Raw genomic sequence first — 27,619 nt, 5'->3', positions numbered from 1 at the left:
TAGGATAGAGAAAATGTCTCCATACCCGAACACCCATAACTTTAGGCTATTAATTCAAGGAATGTATACCCCACTCAGAGTAGAACACAATGGACTTCTCCACTTTAGATTAAATTTCTGTTAAGATTGGGTGGGGTCTGACCAAGATTGAGGAGATTTAGTGAAATCTCAGTATCAGTAATGTCCTTCTGAAAAACTGGACTTTTAAAGGACTTTAGGAGGAGAGAGCTCTGAATTTCTCCCCAAATTATTGGTTGTTATTTATCATTTCTCATGCCTTCAAGTTGATGGGGTGATGGGACCTGGGCCCTTAAAAGGAAAAGACCATGTCTTTGAGAGCAACCCAGTGTGTATTTTCCCATATATTTCAGCAGTCCAGATCACTGGCAGCTTGCCTAAGGCACCTGGCCCATCTCATCCCACCTAGATAATAACACACGCTTTTTGACTGATCTATAGGAAATTACAAGAAATAAAATCAAGATCAAAAGCAATCTCTAGTAATATTGTCATGATGCAGTTCTTGTAATTAAAGCAAAATTTTAGTAATGATTTTAGCATAAGAAAATCTCATTTATTATATCCCTTCTCTTTGGCTATTGCTATTAGACTGTATGCTATGTAGAATGTTGCTTGTTGGATACGCAACCTTTCAAGAAAGGGCTATGTATTGGGGCCAAATTTCTAACTAAAGAAAAACAAATTCTTGAATTGGACATTCACTTTCCAGTGAGTGGCACTGATGGTATTTTTAAACAAATAATCTTGTCCTTTCCTTTTTCAGCTAGTCTCTGAATGATTAATTTCTAGTTAACAGATCCACTGGGTGATAAGATTGCCCCTACTTTCTCCTGGAACCAAGATTAATATTTCCCCAACAATTTAAGAATGAGATGACTGCTATTCCTCTGAGGCCACCTATGGATGAAAATGAAACCAGTACATCAGAGGGGAACCATCTAGGTAAGGTTTCTTATCCCTGCCAGACTTCCCTGTTCAAGCCTTTTTGTCCTCTGGAGTAGTATTATTTTCACTTTTAAAATCTATTTGCTTGCATGATTCCTCTGCAAATTTTGAAAACTAAAATGACATCAAAATGAATAAGAGAAATTATAGAAATCTTCTTGAGTTGATGAGTATGAATGATGATTTTTTTTTATTGGAAGAATGTCTTCCAGGTTTCCTAGAGAAAATGTGGGGATAGGTTTTCTTTTGGAACTTATTATTATGCTCCTTTCAAGTGCCCCTGTCATGGTGGCTCCAGTCAATATCAAGGACAGACTCACTAGACTAATGTTAAGATGACCTTTTTAGGGGAAGACTCTGGGTTAGTCTGAGGAAAAACTAGGCCATGAGTAATCAATAGAGCAAGCCCACCCCTGGGAGCATGTTGGAATTAATGGTGAAACATTTTCTGGCCAGACTGGATGGATCAATCAGGATTATCTATAATTTTTTTATTTTTTGTTTCTGTTATATGCGGTTTAGGAATACCATGGATGATTTCATTTGGCAATAGAAATATGTAGAGTCATTTGAATTGGGTAAATTGAGCTAGTTACAGGATTTTTAAAAATGAAGATGGGCATCCAAAGAGATGGATTATTCATTTGTGGAGATCTTTTATTTGACTTGTCTCCCTGTTCACTGTTATCTCTTTGTTTTTGCTTGTTTTCTGTTTATGATTTGCTTCATTTTTTGCCTAAATGATCATATTTCCCCTGGGCATGGGAATTTAAGACCATAATAAGAGTTTTTTCTGCCATGAGTTTATAGTGAGTTGTAAAAGAGATGACTGTGTTTTTTTATTATTTGTCTTTATTTCACCTAGATTAAATACTGTCAGCAACTTCTGTTTGTATTGTGAATTGATAATTTTGACAGGCGTCCTTTACTAGTAATCTGATCATCCAAATGCAAAGGGTGAAAAGAATGAGAACTGTTCAGATGAAAGATTCAAAGATTTGTTATGATATAATTGTATCTCTATTCCTAATTCTGTCTATGGTGGAGAGAGAGAGAGAGAGAGAGAGAGAGAGAGAGAGAGAGAGAGAGAGAGAGAGAGAGAGAGAGAGAGAGAGAGAGAGAGAGAGAGAGAGAGAGAGAGAGAGAGAGAGAGAGAGGGAGAGGGAGAGGAAGAGAGAGAGGGAGAGAGAGAGAGAGGGAGAGAGAGAAGTAGAGAGAGAGGGAGAGAGAGAGGGAGGGAGAGAGAGAGGGAGAGAGAGAGGGAGGGAGGGAGAGAGAGAGACAGGGACAAAGAGATAGAGACAGAGACAGACAGAGAAACAGAGACAGACAAAGAGACAGAGACAGAGAGAGACAGGCAGAAAGAGAGACAGAGACACAGAGAAAAAGAGACTGAGACACACAAACACAGAGAGACAGACAGGGGCAGACAGAGTCAGAGAGAAAGAGAGTGACAGATGGATCCTCTTTCTCCTTTTGCAGAAATTTATAACATTATAAACTATAGTGATTCTATTTTGACTCATTTTATCTGTTCAATGTGAATTTTCAAATTATAATTCTGCATCTGTTTCGAATGTTTTTCCTAAACTAAAATATCTTAGTGTATTTTTTTTAATTCAGCAGTTCTCCTTCCTAAAAGTGTAATCTATATGCAAATCTATATCTAGATCATTCTCTCTTCCTATCCCTCTTTCTATGTTTTCCTCACTTCCTCTTTCTTGTTTCTTCTCTCTAATAGTTCACTCATATCAATACTTATATAAGTATTAGTATATTTACACAATCTAACTTTTTCAGCTTAAATCTCCTGCTTTCTATCTCTTCAGCTATATCTGATAGCAAAAAATGTTTCCCTCTCTGAAATTAAAAACTATATTATTCTAATTAATAAAAATGTGAAAATCATTGACCAAATATAGCTTATAGCACATATGATGAACAGACCAAAACCTTTTTTTTTTTTTAGCTCTAAGCCATCCTATTTAACTACCATATACAATTTAATAGAAATCTTTAGTTATCATGACAAGACTAGCTAATGAAGCCCTAGTTTAGAGAACCTTCACATGTTCCCTGCATGTGGGTTATAGAAAGAATGCACTGACGTCCAAAGCTTGGTCTTATTCCAATAAATGAAACTGCGGAGCTTATTTCTAAGCATTGTGTAGCTGAGGGTACTGTACTAGTGGGCAAAAGTCTCTTAAATGGTTAAGGAATTAGCAGGATTAAAGACTCAAGAACTGTGGGATCAAAACAGGGTTTGCACACAACTGGGACATTTTTTTATAGCAGTGAGTGAAGCACCTTTTCTGTGAGTTACTGAATATGAAGATCAGGCAGCTGCTCTTGTCCCATCACATCAACATGTGTTCTGTGAGCGTATATTACTTCTATTGATCTTGTATTTACTCTTTACTGAACTTCAGTCAACTTAGGTCCAAGTAGGCAATGATCAGGTAAATGGAAGATCCATCAGAAACTTCAGATCCATCAGAAACTAGTGCCATTAGCAGAGTCCCTAGAGGCAGTAGTGCCTCTAGAAAGGTACTTGTATGATTTGGATTGTTTTAGTTACTACTTTTTTTTCCAACGAAGACAATATTTAACCCAAACTCCCCCAAATACATGTATGGACATGAATGTCAATATCCTTTTGTTGTTATTTTTATATAATATTTTATTTTCCCCACTCACATGTAAAGATAATTTTTAACATTAATTTTTTAAAAATTGAGTTCCAAAGTCTCTCTATTCTTCCCTTACCTCCCTGAGACAGTCGACAATTTATTATAGTTTATATATGTTCAGTCACGTAATGCATATTAATATATTGGTCATGTTGTGAAAGAAAACACAGACCCAAAGGAAAAAAACAACAACTTGCCATCCACCACAGATCAGGACCTTTTCTGCCTTTGTTTTTTTTTTGTTGTTGTTGTTTATTCTCATTCTTAAAGAGGACCATGACATCAGGTAAGTGATACCATGACATGCTTTGAGTCTAAAAGAGGTAGCTGGGATGCTGAGAGGGGAGGGACTTGCCCAGAGTCACAAAGCCACTATGTGTCAGAGGTTGCACTTGAATGTGTCTGTCCCCGATACCGAGCCAGTCACTCTGTCCATGGCACCCCACTGCTGCCTCAATTATTTTAATGCATATTGTCATGTTACACTTTTACAGGTTTGGTAAAGCAAATACTGCTTCTCAAGTTCCATTTTCCCTATATTTTCTTGATACTCTTGTCTGTTGTTTCTATAGGGATTTTGATATGGCTTTATTTAGTTTAACAAGTAGTCCAATGAATTTTGAATGTTATTGTTTTCAATCTATAAATTAATCTATGAAACTCATTAATCTAGGCAAGTTCGATGATCAGCCTACTGACATCAACTACTTCTTATAATGTTAATTTTGCTATTTTGAAACTCTAAAACTATCAAATACATTTAAATTGCCCAATATCATGGAATACATATTGGATAATTTTTATTTTAATCTTCTTCTAAATTACCCTTTCTACTTTCAAAATTTGGTCATTTCACTTTTTTAAAGAAAACTATTTTTGATAATTAACTTTTATTTTATGTTGTTCTTTCCTTAATTAGCTCTTGCTTTTCTTTAAATTGCTTTATTATCCTATAATGTCTTAATTTCTATTGTTTTCTTGGTTGTTTTTTCTGTCTTATTTTCTGTCTATACATCATTCTGTTTCTTTAATATTTAACAAAATCGTCATCATTAAATTTCTTACTATTTTCATGAGTTTTCACTGCGATAAATTTTACTCACTCTTCCATGTTCACACCATTCTAGCGATTTTTGTATTTGGTATTTGTGTTGCTGATGTCTTATGTAATCTTATTTTTTATGTCATCTTTTACTTAGGCATTTATAGAGTACATTTTAAAAGTTTCTTTGAATTATTTTGTTATCGTTAGAACCATTCTTTATTTCTTGCAATAAGGTCTTAAATATAGCATACGATTCCTGTTTCTAAATATGTCTACATACTTCTGCTCTAGCAGATAATTAATGTATCTTTTCCTCCATGTATACTTAAGTAATATATTTTCTTTACATTACATTTTCTTCATATATGTATTTAGATCTAGTTTCTTTAATTATCTGTTCAGCTCTTTCATTTTTCATTTTCTTTTTGTTGAATTTTAGCCTATTTTAATATGATAGTGTCTTAACTGTCTTTCCATTCTGGACTTTTGGATTAAAATTTAGTATTCAGTTTCCTAGCCTCATTGATTATTGTCAGTGGACTGAAAAAAAGTCTCCTGGTGGCCTGGGTAAATTGTAGTGTATTATTTTTTAGTACTTAGATATCTTCCTTCTGCTAACTACCAAAGGAAAATTCAGGAAGTACATGCTCAGGTTGAGCATCACAAGTCTCAATTTCTCAATAGGAAATGGTCCCCAGGAATGTTAGAAAATTTCCTTCCTTCCTTCCTTCCTTCCCTACCTTCCTCCCCTTCCCCCTTTCCCCATTTCCCCTCTTCCCTCTCCCTTCCCACCTTCCTTCTTCTTTCTTTCTTCCTTCCTTTCTTTCTTTCCTCTCTTTTCTTCCTTCCTTCCTTCCTTCCTTCCTTCCTTCCTTCCTTCCTTCCTTCCTTCTCTCTCTCTCTTGCTCTCGTTCTTTCTATCTTTCTCATCGTATAGAGTATATTGTAGCTAGGACACACAGAGCAATTTTTTTTAAGTTCTAAGCTATCCTATTTTCCCCACTATATATGATCCAATAAAAATTTTAAATTGTAATAACAATACTAGTCAATGTAACCTCAGCCTTAGAAAATACTCACATCTTCCCTTCCTGGTGTTTATAGAAAGACTGCACTGAAACCGCCTGCCTGTTCTCATTCCATTAAGTTGAATTTTGGGGAGCTTATTTCTTGACATTGTGTAGCTGAGGGTACTGTGCTAGTGGTAAAAATTCTCCTAATTGGTTAAGAAATCGGCAGGACTAATGACTCAAGCAATGTTGAAGCCAAATGGGGACATCATTTCTTAACAGTGAGTGAAGATGCCCTGTTGTGAGTTTCTGAATGGGAATATTGGGCAGCTGCCCTTGTCCCATCAAGTCGACATGTGTTTTGTGTGCACGTAATACTTCTTTTTGTCTTATGTTTGCTCTTTACTGAATTTAGGTGAATTTAGGTCCAATAAGACAGTGATCAAATTAATTGAAGATCCATCAGAACCTTCAGAGTTTCCACCTAAAACTGGAGTTATTAGCAGAGTCATTAAGGGCAGTAGTACCTCTAGAAAGCTACCAGTATAATATGATTTCTCTTGCTTCTTTTTTTGTTGCTTATTTTACAGTTTATTTTCCCTCAATTACATGTAAAAATGATTTTAACTTTATTTTTTCAAAGTTTGAGTTCCAAATTTTCTCTGTCCTTCTCCTCCCTCATTGAGAAAGCAAGCAATTTGAAATATGTTACATTATATATGTGTAGTTGTACAAAACACATTTCCATGTAAGTCATTTTGTTGGAAAAAACACAGACAAAAGTCCTCAAGAACAGTAAAGTAAAGAAAAGGTATCTTTGATCTGCATTCAGGCTCTATCAGTTCTTTCTCTGGAGATGGACAGCACCTTTCATCATAAGTCTTTCAGAATTGTCTTGGATCATTGCATTGCTGAGAATGGCTAAGTTGCTAATAGCAAATCATAAAACAATATTGCAGTTACTGTGTGTAATATTCTCCTGGTTCTGCTTATTTCACTTTGCACCAGTTCATGTAAGTCTTTCCATGTTTTTCTGAGAGCATCCTGCTCATCATTTCTTTTTTAATTAGTATTTTATTTTTTTCCCCACAATTACAAATCAAGAAAATTTTTAGCATTCACTATTGCAAGGTTTTGAGTTTAAATATTTTCCCCTCCCACCTTCCCCTCCCCTCATCTGAAAAGAGAAGGCATTTTGATATAGTTTATGCATATGCTATTATGTTTTTGATCCACTCTGCTGTCCACTACTGTTTTATGGGAGAGTTCATCCCATTCACATTTGCTGTTATGATTACTACTTTTGTGTTTCCCTCTATCTTATTCTTCCATGTGTTTCGTTATCTCTCTCCTTTCACCCTTTCCCACATCACCAACATTTCGCTTCTGATCTGCCCTCCCTTCTATCAGTCCCCACCTCCACCTTTGTTTAATCCTCCCCTACTACTTTCCTGTTGGGTAAGATATATTTCTATATTCATCTAATTGTGTATATTATTCCCTCTCTGAGAAACTACCGATGAGAGTAAGGTTCAAGCAATGTCCATCACCTGTCCCCATCTTCCCCTCCATTGTATTAGATCCTTCTTGCCTCTTCATGTGAGATAATTTACTCCATTTTACCTCTTCATTCCTTTTGCAACCATTTTTCTCCTGTTTTTCATTCCTTATTTTTTATGTCAGTCCCTCAACTCTACCTTATACCCATACCCTCTGTCTATGTTTATTCTTTCTATCTGTACTACTAGTGATACAACTTTTAAGACTTACAAATATCATCTTCCCATGAAGGGATGTAAACAGCTTAGCTTTATTGAATCTCTTCTGTTTTAATTTTTTTACCTCATTTCTTCTCTTGGGTCTTAATATTGGAGGTCAAAATTTTGGTTTAGTTTTGGCCTTCTCCTTATGAAAGGTTGAATTCCTTCTATTTTGTTGAATCACCATTTTTCCCTTGATGCATTATTCTTAATTTTGCCTGGTAAGTCATTCTGGTTATAGCCCTAGTTCCTTTGCCCTCCAGAATTTCATATTCTATGAACTCTGATCTTTAATGTTGCAGCTGCCAAGTCCTGTGTGATCCTGATTGTGACTCCCTGATAATTGAATTGTTTCTTTCTGGCCACTTGCAGTATTTTTTCTTTGACCTGATAGTTCTGAAATTTAGATATAATATTCCTTAGGGTTTTTAATTTGAGGATCTCTTTCCTGATGTGATTGGTGGATTCTTTCAATGCCTATTTTGCCCTCTGGTTCCAGGACATCAGGTTAATTTTCCTTGATAATTTCTTGAAAGATTCTGTCCCAGTCCTCTCTGATTCTGGTATTGTCTCTCCTGGATCTATTTTCCAGGTCACCTGTTTTTCCCATGAGGTATTTTACATTTTCTTTCACTTTCTTATTCTTTTAAAATTGTTTGATTCACGATGCCTCATAGAGTCATTAGCTTCCACTTGCCCAGTTCTAACTTTTAAGGTGTTGTTTTCCTCAATTAGCGTTTGTACTCTCTTTTCCATTTGGCCAGTTGTACTCTTTAAGGAGTTGTTTTCTTCAGCGGATTTTTGTATCTCCTTTTCTCTTTGGCCAATTCTGCTTTTTAAGCAGATTTCCAAGCTGTTAAGTCTTTTTCATAATTCTCTTGCATTCCTCTCATTTCTTTTCCCTTTTTACTTCTACCTCTCTAATATGATTTGTAAGCTTCTTTTTGAGCTCTTCTATAAATTCTTTCCGAGGCTGAGATGACATCCAACTTTTCTTTGGGATTTTGCTCATAGGTGTTTTGGCATTGTTGTCCTCTTCTGAGTTTGTCACCATAAAATCTTCTTATGTTCACATTCTTTTTTTTGTTGTTGTCTGCTCATCCCCCCTTTTTGGCCTTTTCCCTTTCTTTTAAATTTGAGGTCTGCTTGCAGGGTGGAAGGGGCACTGTCTCTGGCTTCTTGTGCTTGTGGCTGCAGGTCCTGGATGTTTACCTGGTGCTGTACTGATGTTGCCCTTAGGATCAGAGAGGACCCTCATGTATGGTGCTGTGCTGCGGATGTGGGGTGGGGGTTGGCTGGTGCTGCTGGAGGACATAGGAGTCTAGCAGGTTGCCTAGTGCTGAGTTAGGGTACTAGTGGTGGCAGCTGGTGTGTGTGGAAGCCTGGTGGGGCTTTTCTACATTTCCCTGGGGCTACACTGAAGCACATGGAGGTCTGGCCCCTGGAGTATGCCTGTTTGCCCTAGGCTTTGTTGAAGCACATGGAGGCCCTGCCACTGGAAGACACCTGACCACCCAGAGTCTCACTGAAGCAGGTGGAGGTCTGGCTGCGAGGGATGCCCACCAGCTGGAGCTAGACCAAAGCACATGGATGTTCAGTTGTCATAGGACACCCACCTGGGGCAACACTGAAGCATTCAGAGGTCCAGCCACAGCAGGGCTGCACCAAAGCACATGGTGGTTCTCAAAGCTGGAGTCTACCGGTTCCCCAGGTATGCTAAGGCATGCAGGGGTCCTGGTGTTGGCATATGCCTGCTTCACCATACTGGGTCTCAGGATCTCCCACTGGTTTGCTGACATGAGGCTTGCTGCTGGCTTGCTGGGATGCTTCCTGTCCTGGAATGTGCTCCCCTTTTATCTGCATGAAAGGGACCTTTCTTGCTGATCCTCCAAGTCTCCTGGTCTCCAGGTTTTTCTGCTCACTCCACTGTTCCAGGATCTGTTCTGGGGTGCTATTTTATGGTTGCTTCTTTTTTTTTGGAGGTGAATATGGGAGAGCTACAGCAATTTACTGCTTACTCCACAATCTTGGCTCCCAGAAGTTTTGCTATTCTTTCTTGTTACACCTCTTTAGGAAATCCGTTTTCTAAAAGATAATTGAGCAAGCCTGGTTGGCTTATTATAGATACCACAACAGGTGGCGACTCATGAGTGTACTAGAAAACTCCAACCTCTCTGAGTTATCCTTAGGTAACTGGGAAAGTCATTCTCCAGGCACCCAATCTGTCTTTGCAAATGGGAGATTTAAGAATGATTTGTTTGCTCTAGTTTATGGTGAGAAAAAGATAGAAATACAATGCCCGCTTTCAAGAAACATACACTCTACTTGGAATAGTTAATAACAATTTTTATTAGGAAATAATGGGGAAAATCCTTTCTGCATATTTTCATTTTTCTTTTGTCCATCGATTTTATAGGATCAATGGATTTGTATACAGAAGGTAGTTTTGATATAATTTACTCCAACCTCCTCATTTTAATGATGAAGGGGAAAACCATTTATAGAGCATCTCTTATGTGGATAATATATGAGGAAATTGAGCCTAGAATGATCTTTTCGATGTCATATTGGTAATAGTAGGTTGCACCACAAGGATGGGAACCCAATTTATTCTGACTTCATCTATAGCACTCTTTCTACAGGTGCTACTCAATAAGAAAACAAATTTCCTCCACTGATTCCTCACGTGTTTTTGTAATTGAATGCACTTGCTTTCTTTTTCATCGTATACCTCTTTGCCTTTAAATAATGAATCAATACTTCCACATAAAATCTTTTCAGTCCCATTTTTGACTTATGTATTTTTCTTGTTTTTCTATTAACATGAATAGCAGCAACAGCAAAAATACAGTCACCACCAATGACTGTAACAGCAATAATCATGATGAGCATTTGTCTCTGTCTAAGATTTCTGTCATGCAAGAAACTCCCAATGAGGAACTCACCTTATGATTCCAGATCAGTACCTTTCCTGAGCCTTCAAGTCTCAAAGAAGTGTCTTTGATGGTGAGAGGGTGAGTGATTTGCTCAGGGCCACAAAGCTGCCTTATGGCAGAGGTCCCACTTTAATGTATCTGTTCCTGATACCTAGGCCATCATTCTATCCATGATACCACACAGCTACCTAGATAGTTTTAATACATATTCACCTTTCCAGGCTTGGTAAACAAATACTGCCTCTCAAATTCCATTTCCTTACATTTTCTTGATCCTTTTGGGCATTGTTTTTATATGAATTTTGATATGGCTTTATTTATCAAGTAGCCTAATAATATTTTGAATGCTACTGCTTTCAATTTATAAATTAATCTAGGACCCTCATTAATTCAGACAAGCTCTATAATCAGCCTGCTTATGGCATCTACTTGCCATATTAATTAAGAATTTCTAAAACTCTCAGACTGATTTATATTTAATTTATATATTATATTAATATATTATAATATATAATATATATAATATAATATATAATATATAATAATATAATATATTAATATATTATATTTAATTTATATATATTTATATATATAAATTTTCATTTTAAGTTTCTTTTAATCTCCCCTTGCTCCCTTCAAAATTTCAACATTCAAGTTTCCTTTTCTTTTCTTAGAAAAATATATTTGGTAATTACCTTTCATTTAATCTTGTTTTCTTAATCAGATGATGCTTTTATTTAAATTGTTTTATTATCATTTATTGTTTAATTTCCATTTTTGTCTTGGTTATTTTTCTCTATGCTACTTTACTGTAGGTGCCTCATTCTGTTTGCTTAATACTTAACAGCATACTCATTATTAAAATTCTTGTTATTATCATGGAATTTCATTTATTTCATTTGCAGTTATTAATTAAATTAAAATTTACCCAATTTTTCATATAAGCAAAATTGAAGAGATCTTTGTATATGGTATTCCTGTTTCTAATGTCTGATATAATCTGATATTCTTTTATAATTCATCTTTTACTAAAGCTTTGTGTAGTATATTTTTAAAGTTTCAACTTGGATTAACTTTTATCATGCTAAGAACAACTATTTGGTTCTTGCCTTATGATTTTAAGTATAGTGTATTATTTGGCTATTTCTCAACAAATCTACATACTTTTGTCCCAGCACATGAATAATGCATATTTTCTTTCATCTTTATTTAAATAATATATTTTCCTTCCTTTAAGTTTTTTTTCTATGTAGATGTTAGACCTAGTTTCTTTAATAATTTATTCAGATCTGTCCATTTTCATTTTGTTGAATTTTAGCCTGTTTCAATACTGGATTGCAATAACTGTTTTTCCATTCTGGACTTTTGTATTGAAATTGAACATCCATTTTCTCAACCTCACTGATCACTATTAATGACTGAAAAACATCTCCTGATAGCCTGGGTAAATTGTGGTGTCTCAAAAACATTGCTTTTTAATATTTAGATATCTACTCTCTGCTCACTACCAAAGGAAAATTCAGGAAATACAATCAGGTTGAGCATGACCAGTCTTAATTTCTTAATAGAAAATTGTCTCCAGGAATAATGTTGGAAAACCATTCCTTTGTTCCTTCTTTCCTCCCTCCCTCCCTCCTTTCCTCCCTTCCTTCCCTGTCTCTGAAAACAGTTCTTCTTGAGTCATTGAGAAAATTATTTTTCTTGACTTAGTTCTAGGTATTGTCATCTTCATCCAGACAGGAGCAGGTGTACTGGGTAACTTCTTTCTCCTTTGCCATTATACCATTGGTTTCCTAAATGGGAATAGGCTGAGGCCCATAGACTGCATTTTTTTCCACTTGGCCTTGGCCAACTCTATGGTGCTTATTTCCAAAGGCATCCCTCAGACAATGGTTGGTTTGGGGCTGAAAAATTTCCTGGATCGTGTTGGGTGTAGACTGATTCTTTTCCTCCACCGAGTGGTCCGTAATGTTTCTCTTGCCATCACTTGTCTTCTGAGTGGTTTTCAGATTATCACCATCAGTCCTGTTACCTTTTCCATATGGTCAAAACTCAAAACTCAAGCCTCAGATTATATTGTCCCCTTCTGCCTTTCCTTCTGGATCCTATACATAGTGATAAATAGCTTTATGCTTGTCAATATGCAGAAGTTTACAGAGACAAGTAACAACACAAGGATATGGAATATAGGATTCTGTTCAGATTTTGCTCCAGCGTCATTCAAAGTCTCAATATTTGTAATTGTGTACTGTATTCCTGATTTGCTATGTGTAGGATTTATTGTCATGGCCAGTGGCTACTTGGTGCTTCTCCTGCAAAGACACCATCAACAAGTCCAGCATATTCACAGCTCCAGTCAATTATCAAGAAGGTCCCCTGAGATTAAAGCCACCCACACCATCTTGGTGTTGGTGAGCACCTATGTCTCTTTCTACTCAGTCAATTCTATTTTGTCATTTTTTCTCTTTCTTTTTGATAAATATTATCAGTGGTTGATTCCCACATCGGCCTTCTTGGCTGCATGTTTCCCAGCCATCAGCCCATTTGTGCTTATTATCCAGGATTCCCGAATTCTACATTTTTTCTACTCACTCTGGGAAAAGAAAAGATTTCAAGACTCTCTTTTTCCTTGATATTCAACTGCCCAATATTCTATTTCCATTCTATTTCTATTTCTTTAAGAAGCTGATGAGAACAGGTCCGCAAACAATAACATCAAAGAATCATATGGCTTAGAAACTAGAAGGGCCATTAATGGTAACAATATTCATCATTATGGTCATCATGTCTAGCATTTGTATAGAGCTTCAAAGTTTGAAAAATACTTTAGGGGGGTGGAGCCAAGATGGCGGCTGGAAAGCAGGGACTTAGCATGAGTTCCCCACCGAGTCCCTCCAAAAACCTATAAAAATGGCTCTGAACCAATTCTAGAACTGCAGAACCCACAAAACAGCAGAGGGAAGCAGGGCTCCAGGACAGCCTGGATGGTCTCTGGGCGAGGTCTATCCTGCACGGAGCTGGGAGCGGAGCAGAGCCCAGCGTGAGCAGTGCGGACAACCAGACCAGGAGCCGGGCAGAGTGTGCCCTAGTGCCCTGAATCAGTGAGCTGCAGCAGTTACCAGACTTCTCAACCCACAAACACCAAAGACAACAGAGAAGGTTAGTGGGAAAAGCTGCGGGAGTGGAAGGAGTTCGTGGTTCGGGTACCGCCCCGGGGGCAGCTGAGGTGGGGCAGCTACAGAAGTACAGCTGCAGTTGCTTCCAGCGCCAAGCCCACCTGGTGGGAGGAATCAAGTGGCGGATCAGAGCAGGAGTGAAGAGCCTGCTGAAGATCTAAGTCCAGTCCGGGTTGGGGGTTCTTGGGGAAGGAGGAGTGCTGGTGTGGCAGAGCTGGAGCATCCCCCCAAGCATGGAACATAGTTCTCTTAACTCCACAAGCAGTCATACCCCGCTGAAAAACTCAAGGGTCAAGTTAGTTGGCTGGGAATATGGCCAGGCAGTGAAAACGCACCCAGATTCAGTCTCAGACTTTGGATTCTTTCTTTGGTGACAAAGAAGACCAAAACATACAGACAGAAGAAGTTAACAAAGTCAAAGAGCCTACAACAAAAGCCTCCAAGAAAAACATGAACTGTTCCCAGGCCATGGAAGAGCTCAAAAAGGATCTGGAAAAGCAAGTTAGAGAAGTAGAGGAAAAATTGGTAAGAGAAATGAGAAGGATGTGAGAAAACCGTGAAAAACAAGTCAGTGACTTGCTAAAGGAGAACCAAAAAAATACTGAAAAATATACTGAAGAAAACAACACTTTAAAAAATAGACTAACTCAAATGGTAAAAGAGCTCCAAAAAGCCAATGAGGAGAAGAATGCCTTGAAAGGCAGAATTAGCCAAATGGAAAAGCAGGTCCAAAAGACCACAGAAGAAAATACTACCTTAAAAATTAGATTGGAGCAAGTGGAAGCTAGTGACTTTATGAGAAATCAAGATATTATAAAACAGAACCAAAGGAATGAAAAAATGGAAGACAATGTGTAATATCTCATTGGAAAAACCACTGACCTAGAAAATAGATCCAGGAGAGATAATTTAAAAATTATTGGACTACCTGAAAGCCATGATCAAAAAAAGAGCCTAGATATCATCTTTCAAGAAATTATCAAGGAGAGCTTCCCTGATATTCTAGAGCCACAGGGCAAAATAGAAATTGAAAGAATCCATCGATTGCCTCCTCAAATAGGTCCCAAAAAGAAATCTTCTAGGAATATTGTTGCCAAATTCCAGAGTTCCCATGTCAAGGAGAAGATATTGCAAGCAGCTAGAAAGAAACAATTTGAGTATTGTGGAAACACAATCAGAATAATCCCAGATCTGGCAGCTTCTACATTGGGAGATCGAAGGGCTTGGAATACAATATTCTGGAGGTCAATGGAGCTAGGATTAAAACCAAGAATCACCTACCCAGCAAAACTGAGTATCATGCTCCAAGGCAAAAATATGGATTTTCAATAAAATAGAGGACTTTCAAGGTTTCTCAGTGAGAAGACCAGAGCTGAATAGAAGATTTGACTTTCAAACACAAGAATCAAGAGAAGCATGAAAAGGTAATCAAGAAAAAGAACAAGAAAAAGAAATTGCAAGGGACTTACTAAAGTTGAACTGTTTTGTTTACATTCCTACATGGAAAGATGACGTGTATGATTCATGAGACCTCAGTATTGGGGTAGCTGAAGGGAATATGCATATACATACATATATATATATATATATATGTTTGTGTATATATATATATATATATAAGTGAATGTGTATGTATGTATATATGTATGTGTGTGTATGTATATATATATATATATATATATATATATATATATATATATATATAGAGAGAGAGAGAGAGAGAGAGAGAGAGAGAGAGGACACAGGGTGAGTTGAAGATGAAGGGAAGATATCTAAAAGAAATAAAATCAAATTAAGGGATGAGAGAGGAATATATTGAGAGAGGGAGATAGGGAGAGATAGAATGGGATGGATTATCTTGCATAAAGGTGGCAAGAGGAAGCAGTTCTGTAGGAAGGGAAGAGAAGGCAGGTGAGGGGGAATGAGTGAATCTTGCTCTCATCAGATTTAGCCCGAGGAGGGAATATCATACATACTCAATTGGGTATCTTACCCCACAGGAAAGAAGAGGGAAGAAGATAAAAAAAAAGGCAGAGATGATGGAGGGGAGGACAGATGGGGGTGGAGGTAATCAAAAACAAACACATTCGAAAGGGGACAGGGTCAAGGGAGAAAATTCAATAAAGGAGGATGGGTTGGGAAGGAGCAAAATATAGTTAGTCTTTCACAACATAAGTATTGTAGAAGGGTTATACATAATGATACACATGTGGCCTATGTTGAATTGCTTGACTTCTTAGGGAGGGTAGGTGGGAAGGGAAGAGGGGAGAGAATTTGGAACTCAAAGTTTTAAAAACAGATGTTCAAAAACAAAAAAAAAAGTTTTTGCATGCAACCAGAAAATAATATACACAGGCAATGGGGCGTAGAAATTTATCTTGCCCTACAAGAAAGGAAGGAAAAAGGGGATGGGAAGGGAGTGGGGTGACAGAAGCGAAGGCTGACTGGGGAAAAGGGCTACCAGAATATACGCCATCTTGGAGTGGGGGGGAGGGTAGAAATGGGAAGAAAATTTGTAATTCAAACTCTTGTGAAAATCAATGCTGAAAACTAAATATATTAAATAAATTAAAAAAAGAAAAATACATATAGCCTTCATTTAGCTGATCTCAGTGTCCTTTAATTGAGAAGCTCCCCATCTCTCTTGTTTCAGACTATTTTACACTCTCATTCTTGAAATGTTTATTAAGTGTTCTACTTTAGAAATTATTTTTGTCATAGAATTGAGTGAGATGTTGAGAAAAATGGTTTGTACTGACAGTGGAGGGAATTGAGAAATATCTATCAATTGCTTCTGCACATGAAGTAAGGGACAAATTTTGTTTTACCTGTGATCTACAAAGACAAATAAATAATATCTAGAGAAAAGAAAGAAGATTTTGTGAATCTTGTCCCCCATCAGGACTGGCATAATGTTGTATATTATGTTGCAATTGAAATTTAATAACAGTGTAAATTGAGGTAATCCTCTGAGCAAGATAATGTTAACTAAGTCATGCTGTCTTTCAATAAATGGGACAATCACATGCCTCCATTTATACAAAAGACCCAGAGCAAAAGGACAGTTTCTGTTTTATAGGTTTTGCAGAGTGTAGAAGAAAGAATAAGGTGGAAGACACCATATGGTTGGTGGCTACATGATTGGTTACAGGGCATAAATCAAGGAAACAACATGAGTGGTTGGAAGTTTGCTTATGGGCACTAGCAAGCAAACAAACATCTACCTCCACTACTGAGAATCCAGGTACAAGATAACAAACCAGATATCCTTGATGGTGTAAAGATATTGGGCCAAACTCCCTGATGTTGAGAAGCATTCCTCATGGTCAGCTAAATTCCTTGAGGTGAGAATAGATCAGTGAATATGAAAAGAGCTGGATTTCTAAAATTAACCCTTTACAAGCCAGCTGCATTTTGTACTAAGTTCAGTGACAAAGAACCACAACTTTTTAGCAGATACAGGACAAAATCAATTACTTGTAATTAGGATCAATGATATTAGAAATAATCATCTTATCAAAAAATTTCACTTGGCCACGAGAGAATTTAGAAAAAAAAGATTTTTATTTCGTGTCATCATCTGCCCCTTCTGAAAAAGGACCGAGCTCAAGCACACATTAAGCTAGTTACAGAAACCCTTTATAATTCATCCAGATTCGAATTTCCCACCTTGAACTCCATTGGTCAGCATTTCAGGGTTCACTAAAGGCCACCCCAACATGGGTCTCCTCACTTGAAAGGAATTCCCTTAATTGATTAGAGGCCAAGCTGTGGATGTTTTAAGCTTCCTTCACCATTAACATAAGAGTAATGAAATTCTCCTCTGGCCTTTGAAGTTGTGGATTCTATCTAAAGTAAAAGGCAGGAGTTGTTTGCCTATAGATATGCAAATTGGGAGGTGCCCACATCCTTGTGGAGTGGAGAGTTAATCAACATTTCCAAGACTTTCTAATACATTCATTCTCCTGCCTTTCCTAACAAGTATGACATTTTCTGTGCAAACAAAAGCTTGGTTCATTTCTTATAATAAGAAAATGACAGAATTCTTTTTGATAATTTCAGTTCCCCTCTTTGATCAATGAGACATTCATATCTCTCACAGATCATTTATCTATGCACTAATCCTGTAAGATCTTTAACATAGTCATTATCAACTGTAGGCACAGGAACAGAAGGCCCATGTCCCCAACCGCCACCACAGAAGTTCAAAACAGACTTTAACACAGTAACCAATGCAAAGTTGAAAAAGAATAACAAGGCTGATATAGCACAAGGAATAGAAAATTATCTAAAATCATAGATTAAATTTAGAAGGGAAGTTTACATGTTTTAAGGCAACTGAGATAACAGCAAAAATAGATGCTTGAGAAACAAAAAGCATGTAATACAACAATATTAGAAACACACTTGACACTGAAATTCAGGTATCAAGGACAATGTATTATGGAAGAATCCAGAAGAGTTGGACTATATTTCTGGCCAGATGCGGACCACACTCTTCTTTAGGAAGAGGGAGTGGTGAGTACAGAAGCAAGAACTGTATTATGTTAGTTTGGTGCAGTACCTCTCTTTAGAGAACAGATTTGTCCATTCCCTTCTAGGTTACACCCTTCCTGGAAAGGCCATTGTGTATTTCCCCTAAATATGTATAAGCATGTCCCCCCTCCCCCATCATACATCCCATGTTGGGTTAATGAGGCTCTAATTTTATTCCTGGTAGGTCTGGTGATACGTTTGAGGTTCATTAAACATGCTCAGGTGTTAAACACTTGTTGACCAGGAGTTAACCTTGGCTGGTTTGCGCTGGATCAGTTAGCATTCTGGACCTGCAGTTTTCTCAAAACCACTAGTTGTTTTCTGATTGGCTGCTCCCCTCTTTCCCCCATATCTTGGTTAATTTTTCACTCCTTTCTTTGTTCAAGCTTTCTGAGTAGCTGTCAATTATTCTGTGGAAAACTAACTTTTATTAATCTCTCACAATAATGATCAATATTAACTAACATCAAGTCTTGTATCCCAGTAGCCCAATCCCAATTTCTGTTTAATCAGCACATTTCTTCTTGAATCCCAGATGTCCCAACATGTTGACTGGTCCTCTGGGAGAAATTCTTTTGGAAATGTTGAGGTATAGGGGTGCTGGGACACTGAAAGATAAGGGTCCCCACCAATCAGCAGTGAATGGAAGGAGCTCAGAATCCACAAACTCAGGGGCCATAGGCAAACTGGCTCAAACTGGCTGACATTAACTCCTGGTCAGCAACTGTCCAGTAACTGGGCATGCTTAATGAACCTCATACATAATTACCCTCCTCACCCCAAATAGGATTAGGACCTCATTAGGTAAGCATGAGATGTATGACCAGGGTAGGGGAACATATCAAGGGAGATATCATACGTGAGATGGGGATATAAGGAAGATTGTAGCTCAGAAGGGTCAGGACCAATCCTAATCCAGAAGAGAGGAGTTATAGTTACTAATCCTATAAAGCTTACTCTTACTTCTGTACTCAACACAATGTTCCTTACTAAGGAGGTGTGTCCACTCCTTAAGACAACCTAAGGGAAAAGTACTTCAGCCTCTCTAATAAAATAAAAAAGGCTTGAGACACTAACTCTGAAATTGAATCTGGGGTCTTCTTTATAACAAACCTTCTTTCAGCCAAAGAAAAACAAAGCTTATTAAAAATATGCCGTATTGACAGACTCTTAAGGAATCTGAGCATTGGCTAGACTCTTAGGGAATCTGGGAATTCGTGATGCTTGTCTATACAAGTGGGCCAGAGTGAATCTGAGCCCTTGTGATGAGGGCCAGAATAAGTCTGAGCACCTTCATGGAGTCAAGATGGATATTATATAGAGAAAGACTGTGGAAGAGATCTAGAAGTGGACAAGTGGTCTGGGGTGATGGGAGGAGAGGTCCAGGGAGGATCTTGATAGTGCTGAGTAACTAGAGGTCTGACTCCAGGAACCAAGAGAGTGGGATTAAGGGTGGGAAGTAGCTGAAGGCTACCTGGAGATAACAGACAATGGAGGGCTAAACTAGGTTAAGGGTAATGGAAAGCTTATGGCCTCAGGTAAATGCCAGATCAAGTGGGAAGATTCAAGGAGAGTTCAAGGGGGTTCCCAGAGCCTATACCCCATCAGAAATTCTGGAATAGGTCTCATCATCAGGGTAGCTCTGAGGGGGACTCCTCTTTAGTAGAGTTTTTTTCCTTCTGATTCCATAACTCTTGTAGACTCTTAGAAGCTCTTGCTCTATTATAAAACAGATCACAAAACAATTTAGTATAACCTCTTAAATTTTACTTCTTCTAACTTTACTTCTAAACTTTATTTCTTAGCTACTACAGCTCAAAAATTGTAATTCTGATATTAACAATAAAAGAGCTATAAGATCAATAAATTAGAAACTAATAGTACACTTGAAACTTCAGAGAACTTAAATTTTAAAATTCCCTTTGCTATTTCTATCCTTACCTAAACTCTAGATTTGATGTGTGGAAAATATTATACTATTTTATATCATTTTTGTAATTTCAATAAGACTCAGGGCCTGAACTACTTAACCAGAAGAAAAGCCTGATCCTCACAGTCTCTTTGTTCTCTGAGTAAGCTCAGAGATATCTCTATCTTATGTCAACAAATCCAGATGGAGCATTCCTTGCTCTGTCCATGGCCATTGAGGGTGAAAACCTTGACCCCAGACACTATCTTGAATTATGTGACTTTTCCTTATCTTAATATTTTATGGGCATATACTATGTTGTGGAATGTTAATGGCAAACTAAACACAGAGATCCTGGGTTGTAATTCCAATTGACACTTTGTCAGCTATCTAATTTGTTGTATTTACAATCTATTCCATTAAGGAAAATCCTCTTGTTGTATCATGGTTAAACATACGGGGGTCATAAAAATGAGGTCATACAGGCTTGCTAGCTCTGCTAAAATAACGTAGATAACTTTTCTCATTGCTTTGTTCAGGTAGCCAGAGTTTATACTCTGACTCCTTGTACGTACAAGTAAGCTAGCTCCGCTATGCTTTAAGGAAAAAATAATAAACAACATGGATTTTTCTATCACCTAGCTCTGTTGTTTCCTTCAACCAAATTTTCAGGTTTAACAGATGTAAGCACTGGTAACTATGAGAATCTGACTCATTATATAAGTCATTCTAGTTCAAGATTTTATATTTACTGAAGAGAGATCTAAGAATGCCTTTCTAAATTATCATTGAGTCCATTATAATTAACTTTCTTTGATTCAAGTTAGCAAATTGTTACAATGATATATTGAAAAAAATTCAAATACCAACTGAAAAATCAAAAGTTAAATACTTAAAATATCACAGAAGGCAGAGAACTCGGAAACCTTTTAGTTTACATGTAATCATTTAATCTTTTTTTTCTAAAAAGTCTACTCAATTTTTACTCTATTAATTTCATTTTTTCTTTTAGAACTCCAATTGCTTTCAATTCAATTCTTTCCTTAAAAAGAGTTGAGACTCATAATAATCTAATACAGGAAAACATAGGTAATAACACACTTTTTAGATAACCTCTAATATATAAATGAATTAAAAAAATAATTGTATGCCAATAGTAGCAAAAAAAAATCTTGGGATGAGATCATTAAATAATTTAAATAATTAATTCCAAGTTGTATGCAAAGAATAGTGTACATCAAAAGACTTGTCTTATAGTAACACATCTGCATTTCAGGACATGCTCTACAAATGTGTGTTAATCCAACATTAAATATTAAACCTAAGTTAAGTGGACTTTTCTTTTGATGTAATACAAGATATTCCATAAGTTACTGTCTTCTAAGAAAACTGATTACACTGAAAGTCTTTTCTTTAAAAGAACAATGAAGGAGTTTCTGTTTTTAACTTGAAGTAATTAATAGGTTTACGTTTTGGTCCCACCAACTTTTCCATCATTGCTTAATTATTCCTATACCCTTTTGAGATATTTCAAGGACCATATCTTCTGCACAAGTATGTAATTATGAGCAGGCAGATGACAAGGACAAATATTCATATGTGTAGTTCAGGGTAAAGATATGTGTATAATCTCAGACTGAAAATGGTCAGAACTAAGAACTTAGATGCCTACATCCTAAATTAATGCAGAGGTACCAAAATATAACAGCAACAAGATATACTATAACACAACTTGACTGAGTCAAATTTATAAGAATATGTCATTCCTCAATCGATAAATGGTACAGGATATGAACAGTTTTTAGATGAAGAAATTTAAGCTATCTATAGCCATATGAAAAACAATGGTCCTAAATCACTGTTGTTTAGAGAAATGCAAATTAAAATAACTCTGAGGTACTACTTCACACTGAACTGATTGGCTCATACATCAGAAAAAGAAAATTATTGATGTTGGAGAAAATGTGGGAAAATTGGGGCACTAAGGCATTGTTAGTGGAGTCATGAACTGATCCAACCACTCTGAACAGCAATTTGGAACTACGCCCAAAGGGCAATCAAACTGTGTATACCTTTTGATCTAGCAATACCACTACTAGGTCTGTATCCCAAAGGGATCATAAAAAAGGGAAAAGGAACTACATGTACAAAAATATTTGTAGCAGATCTTTTTGAGTTGCCAAAGAAATGGAAGTTCAAGGAATGTCCATCAATTGGAGAATGGCTGTATAAGTCATGGTATATTAATGTAATGGAATACTATTGTGCTATAAGAAATGATGAGCAGCTGGATTTCAGAAAAACCAGGAAAGACTTGTACAACCTGATTCTGAAAGAAGTGAGCAGAACCAGGGGAACACTACACAATGTTGTGTGATGACCAACTTTGATGGACTTAGCTCTTCCAACACTACAATGATCCAAGACAATTCCAAAAATCTCATGATGGAAAATACTGTCCACATCCAGAGAATGAACTATGGAATCTGAATGCAGACTGAAGGATACAATTTTCTTTTTTCTTCTTTGTGGTTTTCCCCTTTCTGTTTTATTTCCATTTTCACAATATGACTAATGTGGAAATACATTTAACATGATTGCACATGTAGGTTACTATATCAGATTGCTCGCTATCTTGGGGAGGAGGAATGAGTTTCTGATTGGGCAAAAAACCCTAAAATTCAGTAATAAGTGAAAAGCCATAAAAACTTAAACTCTGTTAAAGGTAGAAAGCCTAACATGGTGACCTCTTTCCAATTATGGCTTAGATACAAAAATATATTTTAGTCACTGAATCAAAACTTAAGATACTTGACCTATGAAAGCCATAACAAGAATATCTGACCTATGTATGGCCAGGGCATGACCATTTAAAAAAAAATCCAAAACTTATGCTTGTGCACAACATTGGCTTAGATCCCAAGCTCATTACTAAGCAGAAAATCAAAAATATTCACCAATCAGTAGTTATTCACTTACTAACTCCTTCTTCCTTTGTTTTCTATAATAATCACTGGCCTTTTCTGGGGTCTTAGAGAAGAGGGGGATTGATCCATCATTGACACTGTTTTCTTCTGGGAACCACTCCATAAAAATTCCATATATGTAAATGATTTTATTAAACTAACACTTATTATTATCAAACTGGATCCACTGGCCTTTTTTCTTCAGAATTAAAACATCTCCTTTGATTGAGGAAGCTGAAAATATCCCAGTGCACAGGGATATTGGATTTTGGGAAAGTACAGGGTTCCCCAACCAGGGGAGAAGGGAGGGAGGGAGAAAAATTTGGAACTCAAAATCTAAGTACATGTAACACATAAAATCCAGTTACATGTAACTGGAAAAAACATTCTATTAAAAAAATAAACCAACCCCCCCATATTAAACCAACACACATTCTTTCACAGGACTGTTGATTCATGAACTTAGTAAAGTTGACAGGTTTACAAATAAGGAGATTTTTAAGACATCTTTTTCCCACACCCCTTTTTCCTTTCCAAAAAGTAAATAATAATAATTTTTTTCTTTTAAAATATACCCAATAACATGTTCCACAGGTATGGACACCATAACAATACTCTCTAATAACCTGAATAATACTTTTACAGTATCTAAATCAAAAAAGAATCAAACTCTTCAATGATATAAAATTACCATTCCCTCAACATTTCTTATACAATTATTTCCCAGAATTAGCAATCAAAGAAAATTTAGAGACACAATATTAAGAACTTCTGGAACTTAAAAATTAAGACAAAACTCTACACTAATCAGATGATATTGTTAGTCAAATTACCACGATATAGAAAATCACCCACCCTACAAGCATTTTTTAAAATCACAATCCCCCACCCTTAGCTCAGCTGTCTTGATTCCCCAGGTTAGAGGTCCCTGGTGGCGGGAGGAGGCAGAGGGACAGTGAAGGTCCTGGACCAACCATGGAGAGCTATCAGAAGGTGGGCTCTGAAGAGGGACCACTGGTCCCCTCAGTGCCAGCTCTGCCTCTAGATACCTTGGAAATGAACGTCTGGGATGGCAGCAAGATCCATAACCCCCTGGGCTTTGCATTGGGATGACAGGAAAGTGAATCCACCCAGCAAACAGTATTCACTGGTGCTGGCTGTCCATGGGCAAAGCTGTGGCCTGTGCAGAGATCCTGAAGCATGGCTTGCCTGGCTTGCATCAGCTCACCAAACTACACTTCCAGCAGACAGAGGATGCCAGGGTCCCTGTGGGGTCCGAGGCTGGTCTGGACTCACTGTATGCCTGACATACGCCAGCTGTGTGGCTTCTGTTCAGCCAGGACTCCTTAGACCCTAATGAGGGTGGCTACCAGCCCCCAAGTGCTCCTCCTGGTCTGCCACAACCTTGACCCCGACCCCCCCCCCCCCCCACCACATACTCCTCAGCAGGGCCCCTGGGCTGAGGGCTTTGGCAGGGAGGTGGAAGTGGGGCCTGAGGAGAGACCCCCAGGAGGCCCTGACCCCAAGAGTGGAAAGGGGTTGAGCGCAGATTCTGAGGTGCTACCCAGGAAGGGCAGGACACTATTGAAGTCCTCATTGCTGGTTTTCTTTTTGGTCCAGTGGCTCCAATGTCTGTCACACTGCTGTTCTCTCTCAGGTAACAGGTGGGAATGAACATGGGACTCAGGAGCAGACATGTTGATGGCTGCTCTGAGGCTCTCTGTGTTTGGTCAAAGAAATTCTCAGCTCTTTCTCTCTCTCCCTCTCCCCCTCCCTCGTGTGCTACCACCGGTTTTATCAACTTCTTGACACTATTAGATTCCTTAGACTGGAAATACAAGGTCATTTTCCCCAGGGAAAGGAAGTGAGAAGTTGAGAATAAAAGTTCCATTTACACCAAAAAAAAAAATCACAATCCCCAAAGTTTAGACAAGGTATTAGTACAAAAAACTTCAAAAATGCTGGCCTAAATATCATAAGCCGTTGTTAAATTAGCTCACTCTATTTGCAGGGCTGGTAAGATCTCAGAACTCTTCATTAAACAGATGAGGGCATCTTATAGAGAATTCTGATTTTACCAAATTCATAGTAAAATATAATTATTATCTATTGCATTTCTAAATGAACAGATTTGGATGATTCACTTCATTCTTTTAACAGTTTAATCTAGAACAATTTAATCTATGACCAAATGAATCTAGATTTAAAAAAGAATTTGCCACTTTACCAATATTTCAAATACAATGAACTATCAAAGTCATGTTAGATATGAGCATTATCCACATTATGGATTGGTAAACTTAATTAACTTGTTTTAAGATTACACAGTTAACAAATTTTCACCCCTATGCATTTTCCAACACTTCATCTTAATGCAAAATGCTTTTAATAAGTTCTCCCTTATCATAAGAATCCTATTAGGAAAGATGCATTTCACTTGTAAATAGACCAGAATAAAAATATCTCACCTAGATCTATTTCCCAAATGGTATCACACAGAACCTCACATTATAATGTAGTGACCATGAAATCAAGACATCTGCCCACATAAGCTCAGGCTTGCTCCTGAGACTGCCCTGTCTACCTGGAAGCACTGTTCTCGGTTAACAGGATGTTCTGGGCCCCTCTGTGCTTCAACAAATGTAACCGCAATATCCTGCTTCTGTAACGGCTTGCTTGCACCTGCTCTAGGCTCTCATATAAAAGACTCCGGACCCCTGAGTTAGGGGCTGATCTCCTCAGGTTGCGTACCTTGGATTTAGTCGCCAGCTGGCTAATAAACGTCCCTAAATTTGCATTGGCTATGTTGTGGTCCATTTTCCTGGCTCACAGGTATTTCAATAATGGCTGTTATTTAGTATTATGTTTTTACTAGTCATTTATTCCAAGCATTTCATATTATGGGGTCAACTATTTTCAGATAATTCACTGCCAAAGAGTTAAAAATGTTTGATATTGCCTTTTAAAGTACTCCAACCATCCCATTGAAAAACATGTTTTCATTTAGTCAAAACTGGGTCCTACAATCTCAGAAAGAACCCATTTCTATCAGTTTATGCATAGCTCTGTATAATTTTTCTCTACTTACTTTCTAATCAAGGCACAACTATTATTACTACAGTTTCCATAAAGTAAATACACAAAGATTTTTTCACATATTTTTATTTGAATAAAGCCAAAGCTTTCCTCAAAGCTTTCTGTCAACATAATTAGTGAGTCTCTTAACAGACAGAATAAAATGTGAGGGGTTGTTAAGACTGGATAACTTCTTATGCACAAGTATGGTGAGGGGGAGGTAACTTTGAGACAGATTATGTTCAGGAGCCATGAAAAATGTGGGAGCAGAATAAACTTTGCAGTGGGGAAAAACAGAAGACAAGAGATGAATGATTATACATTATCCGGATAAATACAAATGGTAAGAAAGTGCTTAAATCTCTCCAAAAAAGAAGTAACATTTATTTGTGAAAGTAGAGTTTTTAGCTAAAGAATTCCTTTGTAGGGAAATGGGCCTGCTTACTAAGAGCTTCCAAATAGACTAAAGATGAGAAGGCAACAAAAATGCAGTAAAGGGGATGGAAGTTTTAGGACTTCCCATTAAGTGAAACTTCCTGTCCCCAAAGGTGGGTCCCCCGGTTAGTGGTTGATCATAACGTGCATAGAAAAGGCCCTAAGCATGAAAGGATGGAGTGGTGTGCACACATTTGTGGGAGACACCTAATTGCATCATTTTTCCCTTACCCACAAAGTGAACTTTTCATTTGGACCACATACTGACTGTTGAATAAAGTTCTAACAGTTCCTTAGAACTTCCTCTTGTCTTAGGGCCATAACTAGTGTATGTAACAGTGCTAACAACAGGACCCAAAGGGACATGGATTGGTGTTGGGGTTCCAGAAAGACCATGGAAGACTTCATCCATTACCTATCCCAACTTTGCCTTAATCATACCTGGCATAGTCTTCTGTGAATTCTTTGTGAATGCAGCGTCTGGTGCTCATGAAAACATTCTGGTCCAGTCATTCTGGTCCAGCATGGGATAAGACAAAATCCCCCTATGACCACAGATTGGACATTCTTGTTAGGTAGTTTCTCAGTCTAATATGGATGGATATCTGATGATGAAATATAAAAAGAGGAAGTCAGGAAAGCTTTTCTTTTTTGGAAGGTCCCATGCTGTGTAATATTTTAATATTTATATTGAAATTAATGTTAATTGCTATTTAATATTAGCTTGAGTAAATGTGTAGATGGTAAATTTATCAAAGTAGCAGCTGACATTAAGGTGGAAGGAATAGTTGACAGGAATTGAGTGAGTCATATGGAAAGTCCATAATTTAGAATCAAAAGGCTTGGATTGGAATTTAAGCATTGTCATGTGATTATTGATCTTTAAAAAGTTATTTAACATTTCACTCCTCATCTACAAAACAGAGTTGGGCTAGATAACCTAATGGTGCCCTGTGTAGTCTATATCTTGTGAATAGACCTTGAGGCTTTTAAAAATTTAGTCTGGAACATAGAGACAATGATAGAATCTCCCCTTCCAGCAGAGAGAGATTAAGGGGAGTGGGTATCAAGAACCAGAGCCTAAAGTCCCTCCAACCTCTGAGGGAATAGAAATG

The 27,619-nt window shown here is 37.3% G+C and overlaps 1 pseudogene; it reads left to right on the top strand.

Moving 5' to 3' along the window:
• Positions 1–12,065: 12,065 nt before the first annotated feature.
• On the top strand, positions 12,066–13,088 carry LOC118836414 (annotated as a pseudogene).
• Positions 13,089–27,619: the final 14,531 nt, after the last annotated feature.

Source organism: Trichosurus vulpecula, chromosome 2, assembly GCF_011100635.1.
Source record: "Trichosurus vulpecula isolate mTriVul1 chromosome 2, mTriVul1.pri, whole genome shotgun sequence".
NCBI lineage: Eukaryota > Metazoa > Chordata > Mammalia > Diprotodontia > Phalangeridae > Trichosurus > Trichosurus vulpecula.
Note: the sequence above shows the minus strand (reverse complement) of the source record. Positions and strands in the feature narration are given on the sequence as shown.